This window comes from Phocoena sinus, chromosome 12, assembly GCF_008692025.1.
Source record: "Phocoena sinus isolate mPhoSin1 chromosome 12, mPhoSin1.pri, whole genome shotgun sequence".
NCBI lineage: Eukaryota > Metazoa > Chordata > Mammalia > Artiodactyla > Phocoenidae > Phocoena > Phocoena sinus.
In genome coordinates, this window is record NC_045774.1 from 3,271,336 (window position 1) to 3,282,142 (window position 10,807).

The 10,807-nt window shown below is 43.1% G+C and overlaps 1 non-coding gene across 1 annotated transcript; it reads left to right on the forward strand.

Annotated features, from left to right (window-relative positions):
- Window positions 1–10,440: 10,440 nt before the first annotated feature.
- Window positions 10,441–10,547, forward strand: LOC116763833. The gene has a single exon (XR_004352647.1). It is a non-coding gene; the product is annotated as a U6 spliceosomal RNA (small nuclear RNA).
- Window positions 10,548–10,807: the final 260 nt, after the last annotated feature.

A 10,807-nucleotide genomic window follows, 5' to 3' on the forward strand; every position in this document is an offset into this window, starting at 1 on the left:
AATCAGGATGGAAAAAATCGATTATATTTTGGGTATTTTCCATCTGAAGAAGGTTGATATTCAGTTTTACTGAAATTAAATTTTCACTGGAAAGCTTTAAATACATCCATTTTTTCCTGATCTCTCTTTAATTAGCTTCATTCCAGATGACAGGTCTTCATCTTTTATGATAAATGTTTATAACTCTTACATAATATAAATTAGGCAATAAAGAAAGCAGAGTCTCAAAAACTAAGGAATCAGAGACCAGTCACGCCCCACAGATGTTGATCTGTTTGGTCTAAAAAGTGGTCTAAGTCTCCTTCGGGGATGTCATTGCCTTTAGATGTTGCACACAGCCTCTCCCAGGTCAAGGCCACCGTTCTCTGTTTTTATTCCAGGGTATTTTACAGTTTGATGTATCTTACCTGCACTTTGGATGGCTTAAAATGCATTTTTGCCTAAATATGTTATCATTGCAACATCCCTCTTTTTTTTTACCGTTCCAACTTTTCCAGTGTTCTCATAGTCATTATCATATTACCATCTTGGGGGCAGTTTTTTTGCATGGTGAAAACTGGTGTGTTGGAATTGTGAATGGATTCTTTGTCTTCAAACCATCACATTTCTCAAAATGTGTATTGTTTCTGGCAAACTCCAAGTGGAAGCAGGAAAGCTAATCTTTGTGCTGGGTCAGTGCCAGGCACCCACACATCACCTCTGAAGGGAGGGGTGAACCCAGCTTACGTTTGTGCCCTCTTCTCCCGGCACGTGTGTAGATCTGTGAGTTTCTTCTTGTGCCCCAGCAGCTGCTCCAAAGGTGCTTAGAAGAATAGCTGGATAAAGTGAAAGTGATGGTGTGGACTCTGACGGGAAGCAAGCACGAAAGAGTGCCGGCTGCTCTGAGGGCTCTCGGAGGCTCCGCTAGGGGATAACCTTTATTTCTGGGTGCTGGGCATCAGAAGAAACCCTGCCCAAGCAGTGTTCCTGGGAACTGCCCTATCTCATCACTGTCTTATCCCCTGAAAAATGTATGTGTTAGGGGTAGGCGGGGATTCCTCGAACTGTTGGATTTTTGCCTAGTTTTCTGCTGAAGACTAAGGCCTAGTTGTCTGAGAAGAAAAAAATCCCTTTCGGTTTTTTCTCGCCCCTCATCTCATTTTTGCAGACGTACAAAGCAGCTTTGAATTTTGGTCTTTTCAGCAGCATAAGATGAAAAGCAGCTGGACAAAATAAAATGTCTTCATTTTTCTTTGGAAACATGGATTATTCAGGTTCTGTTTCATTAAATAAACAAACAGACTAAGATTTTTCCTTGCAGTGATCAAGTGACTGGACAAGAAAGCAAATGATTTATTCATTTCTTTTATAATTTTCGATCTCCTGGCCCTCTTCCTCCTATCTGTTCCCTTCAAATTTCCATAAACATTTTGGATTCTTGAGTGTACCACTGTGGCTTCAGCCTTAGGAAAATAACCAGTGAGCTGGCCCACTCAGGAGACACTCCCAGGGCTATCTGTCAGTTAGGGGCCGGCTTTCTTGTAGTGATTCCTTCCTGGACCCTGAACTCGGTTCAGGGAGAGGAAGGAAGAGGAATATAGGCGTGGAGAATTGTCTTTTGTAGAACATCCCTGGGCCCCTGGAAAGGCCCCTCGTCTTCAGCAGGCATGAGTTGCACACGATTCACCGGGGGTGGTCTGGGTTCTCTGACAAGCTCTGTGTGCTGACCTCTGATGTGAGCTCCTGAGATGGAATCATGACACAAAGGTAAGTAAAATTTGGCTGTGCCATTAGTACGTGGTTTGGAGGAGGAAACTAGTGTCAATTCTCAAGAACTCTCCTCTGTATTAGTCACTGGTCTCCTGCGGTCAGTGCTTGTGTCTGAGGTCAGCCCTCAGCTCATGCATGGTGGGGTCCAGTGTGTCGTCATCACAGCTGGGGAAGCGTTTCCTGTCCAGCGCGTGGCCCACAACGCAGACCCTGGCCCGGAGGCAGGGTGGATGGAAGCGCAGACATGCCTCAGCGCTCTCTCCTCCTGTGCCCTCAGAAGAACCCTTTCCCTCGGGCTATCTATTGACACAGTGGTGTATCACATTTTATTCTCACTAGACTTGCCCATCTGTCCTTGGGGTGCTTTCTGTTTTGTTGGTTTGGAGCACGTTTGGGCTTCTCTGTAATCTCCAGTTTGGTCACGAATGAAGTGGAGCGCTTTTCCCAAAGGGGAGTTTCAGCTTGTTTTCCTTTCATAGGCAACTGTGCTTATAAAATACTGTGCTGTGTGTTCAGCTCAGCAGGGGATGTCCTGTGCTAGCCTATGCCCTGATGTCGGGAGGGCCGGGTTTGCCCAGGGAAGCTGACTCTCAGGCTGTGTGGGATCTAACCACTGGATGCCCCCAGCCCCGCTCTTACAAGCAAATCAGCAAAGATTACTGGCCCAGAGTCCTTCTAACTTGCAACCACTGGGCTTTTGCAACACCCCACCCGCCACCTCTCTCCCCATGCTTAGCTCTGTGGTCATCGCTTCAAGTTTTTGCTGACAATGCTTAACTTATATTATCTGGGAACTCATTTATCTTGCTTATCACCAATGTAAAATTTTGAATATTTTCATCTAACTGTTGAGGATCATTCTTTTCCCCAGGAAAAAAGTTCTTTGTTTCCTCATTTTTTTCCCCCAACATGGTAGTGTTCTCCAGTTCTATAAAATATTTATCAATTTATATATTTGATTGCTTCAGGGAATAGAGGATTGCTGGACTTCCTTTATCTTCCTCCCTCTTTCCCTCCAAGGGCTGGAATGTTGCAGGGCGTGAACATTCTTGTGGGATGAGTTGCCTTTGTTCATTGAAACCCTGGAAATTTGTCCTGTAAATGATGTGACTCCTTGGTTCTTCCTTCCCCTGCCTTGCATGTGTACTGAAACACAATATATTATATACTTGGGGCTTCCCTGGTGGCACAGAGGTTAAGAATCCGCCTGCCAGTGCAGGGGACACGGGATCAAGCCCTGGTCTGGGAAGATCCCACATGCCGCGGAGCAGCTAAGCCCATGCGCCACAACTACTGAGCCTGCGCTCTAGAGCCTGCAGGCCACAACTACCGAGCCCACGTGCCACAACTCCTAAAGCCGGCATGCCTAGAACCCGTGCTCCACAACAAGAGAAGCCAACAAAAACACAACACAACCAAAAATAAAATAAATAAAATAAATAAATTAAAAACATTCTCTTAAAAAAATATATATATTATATACTTGTCTATATTAAATCAAGTAGAAATAGAGCTGTTATTCGTAAGACCATATTCTCTTAGCAGGGAGTGTGAGCCTCTGAAGAAGACAGAGTGTGCTGATGTAACTCAACTTCTGTAGCTTGTACCAGGTAGACAGGATCCTTCAAAACCATTGCGCTCACAGCCAGGTCCTTCACCAGACAGACAGAGAAACTGCCACATTGAATTTTGCAGACGATGACATGGAGCTGCAGATGACACACCAGACACATGTTGGTGGTCAGTTGTGGCAGAAAGAGTGTGTCTGTATGGGAAGCAACTAAAGAAGAGCGTGGAGGCGGAAGGGTGGTGGCAGGGGATGCCTTCAGTCAGACACTAAGAGGAAGGGATAAGTAAACATGGTTGGTTTTTCCTGTAACTACTGAAAAGCAATGGCAACCTTAAGAAGAACGAGCGTTGAGAAGCAGCTGCACGCTTTAGGGTAAACTGTAACCAGTTCCTCACGCCACACCTGACTGCACGAGTCTCGTGGATGCCACAGGAAATGATCTTAAATGAACAACCTGCGACGGCTCGGTCTCCTCCGTCCCTGAAGAGGGAACCTGCATCTGCTGTGTTGAGAAAGGCGACCCTGGAATCTGACGTGGTCTCCGTGACTGATCAGCAGTGTCCTGACTTCAAGTGTTTAACCTGCTTGACTGCGCCCTGTTGTTTTCACTCTGCCTTTCCTTCTACCTAATTACTGGTAGTACAAGTAAACCTCATTTGATTGTAGCCGTTTCCCAGTAAATGTGGACATTTGAACAGACTTCCGTTAATTTCCCTTGTAAGTATAGCTTAGAGGAATTGTAAGGACCTGGTAGACGTGATAAAAGAAACTTTGAAATTACACTTGGCATATTCAAAGGCTAAATGACTAGATGGATCTCATGAAGATATCAGAAAGAAACACTACTATATCAGGTTTGTAAAGACAAGATTACAAGCCTGATTTTTAGCTAGTCTTTTTCTAACGGTCTAGTTCTTTACCTGTTTGTCTATCAGAGTGATGGTAATAGGAATAATAATTTAATTTTGCATTTGTATAACTCTTCTAATTTTCTCGCCATACTTTTCACATCTGTGACAGTCTTGGTCTCAAAATGGCCCTGAGGAGAGCAGGAAAGATTTCATTAGCTCATTTTATAGATGAAAAATCTGAGCCCCTGGGATATTAGACTTAGAGACTTCTAGTGTCTTTTTCAATTCCAACATCATAATGCTATGAGTTTAAATAAAACTCCAATTTTGCATAGTGAGTATATGGGGAAGTCTGCCAGCGTCTTCCTAGTGTGACCCTGTGTATGCACACAATGAAGGTTATATTCTATATGTAGTGGTTTGCTGAATAATCTTCAAACTTTTATTTTTGATGAACTAACTACATGCTACAAACTTTAAGCCTGTAGCATACACGGAGAAACCTGAATAGTCCTGATTCTGGAATAGCTTTTACATAGTTTACGGCATGCATTTCTCAGTGAAATAAAGTTTCTTTATTTTTCAGCATCTCTCAGAGGAATTTTATTATCTGAATAAAATTCCCAGACTGACCTCCAAGGGAAAATAAAAAAATAATGAGACCCTTATTTTATCCCTTGTTTGTTCATACACCTTCAAAACGGGCTTAAAAATGTTTAAGTAATCAATTTGAGGCAGCTAATCAGAAACAGCATTCGTGTCGTAAACAAAGCTCAAAATAAGATAGTTAAAATTCAGGTCCTACCTTACTTCTCTGGAAGAGGCTTGAAGTCATGTACTCATTTCCCTGCTGTTTCTGAAATATAGAATTTAACGTATGGAATTGTTAACAACAATAGCAAAATATGCTGTATTTTGATCACTGGGGGATTCAGAATCTGCACAGCCCACCGGGGGCTTTGGAGGGTGAGGGACACACCTTGGATTTCCAGCTGCGCTGTTTCCACCTGTGCCTTGGTGAGCAAATCCCTCCACTGAGTGTGAGCGAGTGGAATTTCATGGGGAAGAGAACAATGAATGCTCACTCTTTTGCAGGATATGTCGTGCCATAAATGAAAGGACTCAGAGATCTTTACATACTAGATAGTAAGCACTCACCCCCATCTCCTGAGAAAGCAAAGGAGAGAGAAAGCAAGGGGAGAGGCGGACAAAGGAGAAATTGGGGTTTGTCTAGAGTGAATCTCAGGAATTGTGATTGCCGTCCAGGTCAGAGTTCCACAGCCTCACTTGCTGGGGACACTCACCTCCGCTGAACCACCACAGCCCATGTGATGGTGGCTCTGGCCACGTCTGCTTTGAAGTCATAGCTGTGTATTTATCCCCGGCCCCGGCTGGATTGTATGTAACTGCAGATAGGTGGTGGAGGGCTAAGCATTCACGTTATTGTCTAAAGCAGAGGGTGATGGGGCTGTGTTCACGTTTTGTTTATATTGGATTGAGAGGAATTATTGTGTCGAATTCAAGCAAAAATGCTGTCCAAATTAAGCTTCTGGGTGGAAAATATAGATTTATTTATTTTGGAACAAATTTCATGAAAGGATTCATAAGGTCGGCGGGCCACATTGTTTTACCTGTGGAGGTGTGACATGATGTGAACTGATTTATCAGCTCAGCAGAAGTAGAGACCCTGAACTTTGTGTATACCAGACTTTGCAGGTGTCTTACCTTACCTGGTATTGTTCTGGCATGAATATGAGTAAAAATGAACCCTCTAACACTTGTGTCATAGTTATAAACCAGTGGGGCAGGATTAGGTCGAAGGGAGCCACAGATAATGGTAAATGGGTAAATGTAGCAAGGAACCCATCATATTTGCTTTATATCACAGCACTGGACATGCCTTGGAAATAGATTTCCATAAAGTTCATCCAATCTCAAGATGAGGTTAATCTGGTAGAATTACCTGACGTAATCATGTGAATAATTCCTTACCACTCAAAACATTGCGGGGAAATATATTTGATGAAATATATAAATTTGTGGTTTAACACGCATGTAAGAAATCACCTTGGAATCCCTAGGTTTAGAAGGAGTGTAATGCCACGAGAACTGTAATTTAAGCACCAACAATTGGTAGCTTGACGTGACGAGATTGTACTCAGTAGTCCTCAGAGGAAATTTTTAACGGCTTTAGTAATTTTATTAGTCTCAGCCTCTCTTAATTTATATATTAGTATCTTTTTGTATAGACTCTACTCGCTGTATGTTATTTAAAACAATCAGTGAATTAATTAAAAGAAGGAGTGCAAAAATGTATGAGATGGGTGATATTTGTGGACCAGTGGATCTACAAATGGGGCTCGCATGCTTACTGGGTGTGAAGTGTGTGAATGAATGTGGTAGAGGAGGTCAGTGAATGTCCTTCTTGTTCTGTTTATTTTTCCTGCAAAGAAGCTGTTTACCGGAAAAAGCATCTGGATTCTATGGCTTGTTAATTCACTGTGGACCACTGACGGTGTCTGGAACCACTTACGATGTCAGTGTGTAAGTGGCATTTAGAGTAAGGGCAGGAATGAAGGGTGACAAAAAAGCCTCTCCAGAGCAGTTGAGAAGTTCAGATCTACCATTCCTAGAAAATTCTCTTGGGTTTTAATTCACGCCCCAAGGTATCATTTACTTGGAAGCACATAAAAAGCAATACAGTGTTTTCAAGTTAAGAAGTAATGAATTGGATTGGGGATGAAATCATTTCTCACCAACCACTTAAATCAAATATTTTTGAAGTGTACTTTCTAGCTCAAGGTTCAGAGGAAGTGATAAAATGCATTAAATCATAAACCCTTCACACTAGAACTTGGTCTCAGCCAACAGGGCAGAAAAGCCGTATGACTTTGCCCCCCTGTTCCCCCCGACAGGGGCCCACTTCTAATCCCGACAGTGCAAGGCAACCCATTTTATTTTTGAATATCTCAATTTGAATTAGAAAGTCCTTTATAATGAGTCAGTCTCTCTCTCCATTTAACTTTTTTTAATCCTCTACATTTAAAAATGTCTAATGTATTGCTGTTCTGTATGATGTTCTAAATTTTTTTTTTTTTTGCGATACGCGGGCCTCTCACTGTTGTGGCCTCTCCCGTTGCAGAGCACAGGCTCCGGACGCGCAGGCTCAGCGGCCATGGCTCACGGGCTTAGGTGCTCCACGGCATGTGGGATCCTCCTGGACCGGGGCACGAACCCGTGTCCCCTGCATCGGCAGGTGGACTCTCAACCACTGCGCCACCAGGGAAGCCCCTGTTCTAAATTTTTAAGACTACAGACTGTCCCCACATGACGATGGTTTGGCTTACCATTTTTCAACTTTACAGTCATGTGAAAGCAATACGCATTCAGTAGAAACAGTACTCCGAATTTTGAATTTTCATCTTTTCCAGGCTAGTGACATGTGGTATCATCTTCTGTCATGATGCTGGGCAGTGTCAGTGAGCTGCAGCTCCCAGTCAGCCCCGAGATCATGAGGGTAAACAACCAGTACACTTAACAACCATTCTGTTTTTCACTTTCAGTACAGTATTCAATAAATGACATGAGATATTCAACACTTACTATAAAATAGGCCTTGTGTTAGGTGATTTTGTCCGACTGCAGGCTAATGTAGGTGTTCTGAGTACATTTAAGGCAGGCCTGGCTAAGCCACGATGTTCGGTGGGTTAGGTGTATTAAATATATTCTCAACTTAATGGTATTGTCAGATGATGATGGGCTTATCAGGACGTGGCCCCTTTGTAAGTTAAGGAAGGTCTGTAGTTACAGATACCCATACTCTCCATGTGATTGCTCTTTGCCAATTTCAAGACGCTGCATAAACACAACCAGTGACCTCCTTAGACCTTGGAACTGAGAACGATACTGCATAAGTGGCCTGGCCAGAGCAGAAGGTTGGTAGTGACAGTCTTCCGTTTCTTGAGACTGGACTTGCATTTATTCATCCTAAAATTGTATTACAACTCCCTACCTCTAACCAGTCACATCATGTCATCTACTGATTTTCTGTGATGGAAGTGAGGATTAACTCTCCTGACACTCACTCCCGCCATGCACCCTCATGAACTCAGTGTGTTGAGATCTCAGTTATTGGCTAACGTGGTGGCATTTGCGTTATTTGGTCCATGTAAATATTCCTCATGCCTGAGCCCAATAGGGTACCTGGATTCCGTTTCTTCTCTTGCATCACTTTTATTTTCCCTTCAATTAGTGTTAATCTTGTTTTATGGGTGCTTTGTGTTTTAGCTATATCTTAGTTTGGATTTTTTTTTTTTCCAGATGCTCTAACAGATTTGTCACAGCTAACAATACAGTTTCCAAATTTATTCCAAACATGTTTAAAGCACGGTACTAGCTCGGTGGTCTTTTCCCTTGGAGCACTCCCCCACCACCTTTAGCTCTGACCCACCGGAAGGGCTACATGTGTTGCACGCCTGCTGCCCTGGGAGCCCCTATCATCATCAACCTGGGACAGACCTTGGGAGCTCCCACTGTCTCGTGTTTCTCTTTTCCTTGGTGTGCTCCCTCACTTTGTCAGATCCCATCGTCTAGTGACATTCTGACCAAGGGTACCTGGGAGATAAACGTTTTGAGACTGTGTATGTCTAAAGATACCTTTTTTCCTCCCTCCATGATATTTTCAATGGATACAGAATTCCAGGTTGAAACTCCTTTTTCATCTGAGCTCTGGACACTTCACTCCCCTGTCTTCTAGTGTCCAGTAATGTTCTTGAGGAAGAGAACACCATTCTCCCTCCCTTTCCTTTGTTTGTGGCCCCTTTCCTTCTCTGGGAGCTCTTGGGCTCTGTTCTGGATCTCCACTGATAATAAATTTCACAATGATGTGTCTTGGTCTCTTTAAATTTATTGTTCCAGGCATGTGATGTACCATACAGTACAGAGACTTGTATGCTTCAGCCCTCGGTTATTTTCCTGTATTATTTCTTTGATAATTTCTTCTGTTGTTGTTCTTTCTGTGTTGAATGAATCCTTATATTTTCTTATCTTTTCTCTTCTTTCGCTATTTTTGTATTTTTGCTCTACTTTCTGAGAGAGTTCTTCAGTTTTATCCCTGAAATTCTCCACTGATTTGTACCATTTTTAATATTCTATTTTTAAAAACTCTCTTCTCTAGTTGTTCCTTTTATAGCATTCTTTTTACCATGAATGTAATATATTTTCTTCTCTCTCTGAGAATATTATAGTGTTAACTATTTTCCTCCCTGTGTGGTCTCTTTCCGAGGTTCTTTAAACTGTTTATTATTTTAGCCTCAGTCTTCTGTGTTGGAAGCTTTCCTTGATTATCATATTATCCTTCATCATCCTTTCCTACTGAAGAGTGAGGCGCGAAAAGCCAACAGGAAGCTCCAGCGAAGTGGGGAGGAGAGTCAGCGATTTTGGTCTGGTGAGCTTGCTGTAGAGTGACTGCCTAGGGACACCCTCACAAACGTCAGAACGTGTAGGTCTTTTCCTTGGTACCGTTCGGTTTCTTCAGGGAAAAGTGTTCCCGTGTCTTGTCGGGGCAGGGGTGGGGCAGGAGGATACCCCTGGAAGCGTGCACTCCAGCAGCAGGATGGGGGGAGGCAGCTGGGGCAGTGGTGGGCCCCTTACTGAAGGTAAACACTGAAATGCTGACTCTCCCTGTGTTCCTGTCAGTCTAGAGCTTCCGCTCTGCCCTCCTGCATGTACAGTGTTCTGAGTCCTCTATCCAGTCAGTGTGTCTGAGTTTAGAGTCTCTCTGGTTTAGTTTGTCCCAAGAATAAATCCTCTGTTTCTTCTAGGGATGGGGGAAAGTACCTGAGGGGCTAGACTCTCAATGTAAGGCTTTCAGTCCAACCTCCCTTGTTTAAATCAATGTCTCAATTCTTAGAAATATGTCCTTATCACAGCTTCCATCTGAAAATTATGGAAAATTCACAGCAGGACCTAAAAATCTTGCTGTGACCCCACTGGCTTGGCATTGAGAGTGGGAAAGACGCTGGCCACGCACGGAGAATGATTATAGAATGTGTGAGAGTCAGGGTGAGAACCTTAAGGAAGAGCTTCGCTGAGCACGTGGGAGGCGGAGCTGGGCCTGAGCAGTGGCGGTTAAAGCATCTGGCGGACCCGGGATAAATATGCTGAATCCCCAAGACAGAGAGCGAGAACACTTATTACTGTAAGTGTAGCACAGACGGGCTTACTTTCATACATTTGTGTAAAGGAATTTCCTCCAAGGGTTTACTTTCAGTGCTTGGTTTGTCAGGACATGTACTAAAATTGGAACTATACAGAGAAGGTGAGCATGGCCCGTGTGCAAGGGTGACAAGTAAATTTGTGCCATATTTTACATTTTCAAAGAAATTAACTCAAAGTTGACCAAATACCTAAACATACGAGCTAAAACTATAAAACTCTTAAGAAAAAATAAAGGAGAAGAGCTCTATGACATTGGATTTACAGTGATTTCCTGGGCATGACACCAAAAGCATGGACAACAATGACAAAAAGAAAGGGATAACTTGGACTTCATCAAAATTTAAAACTTTTAATTTGGGGTACAATAAAAAAGAGTGAAAAGGCAGCCCACAGAATGGGACAAAATATTTGCAAATCA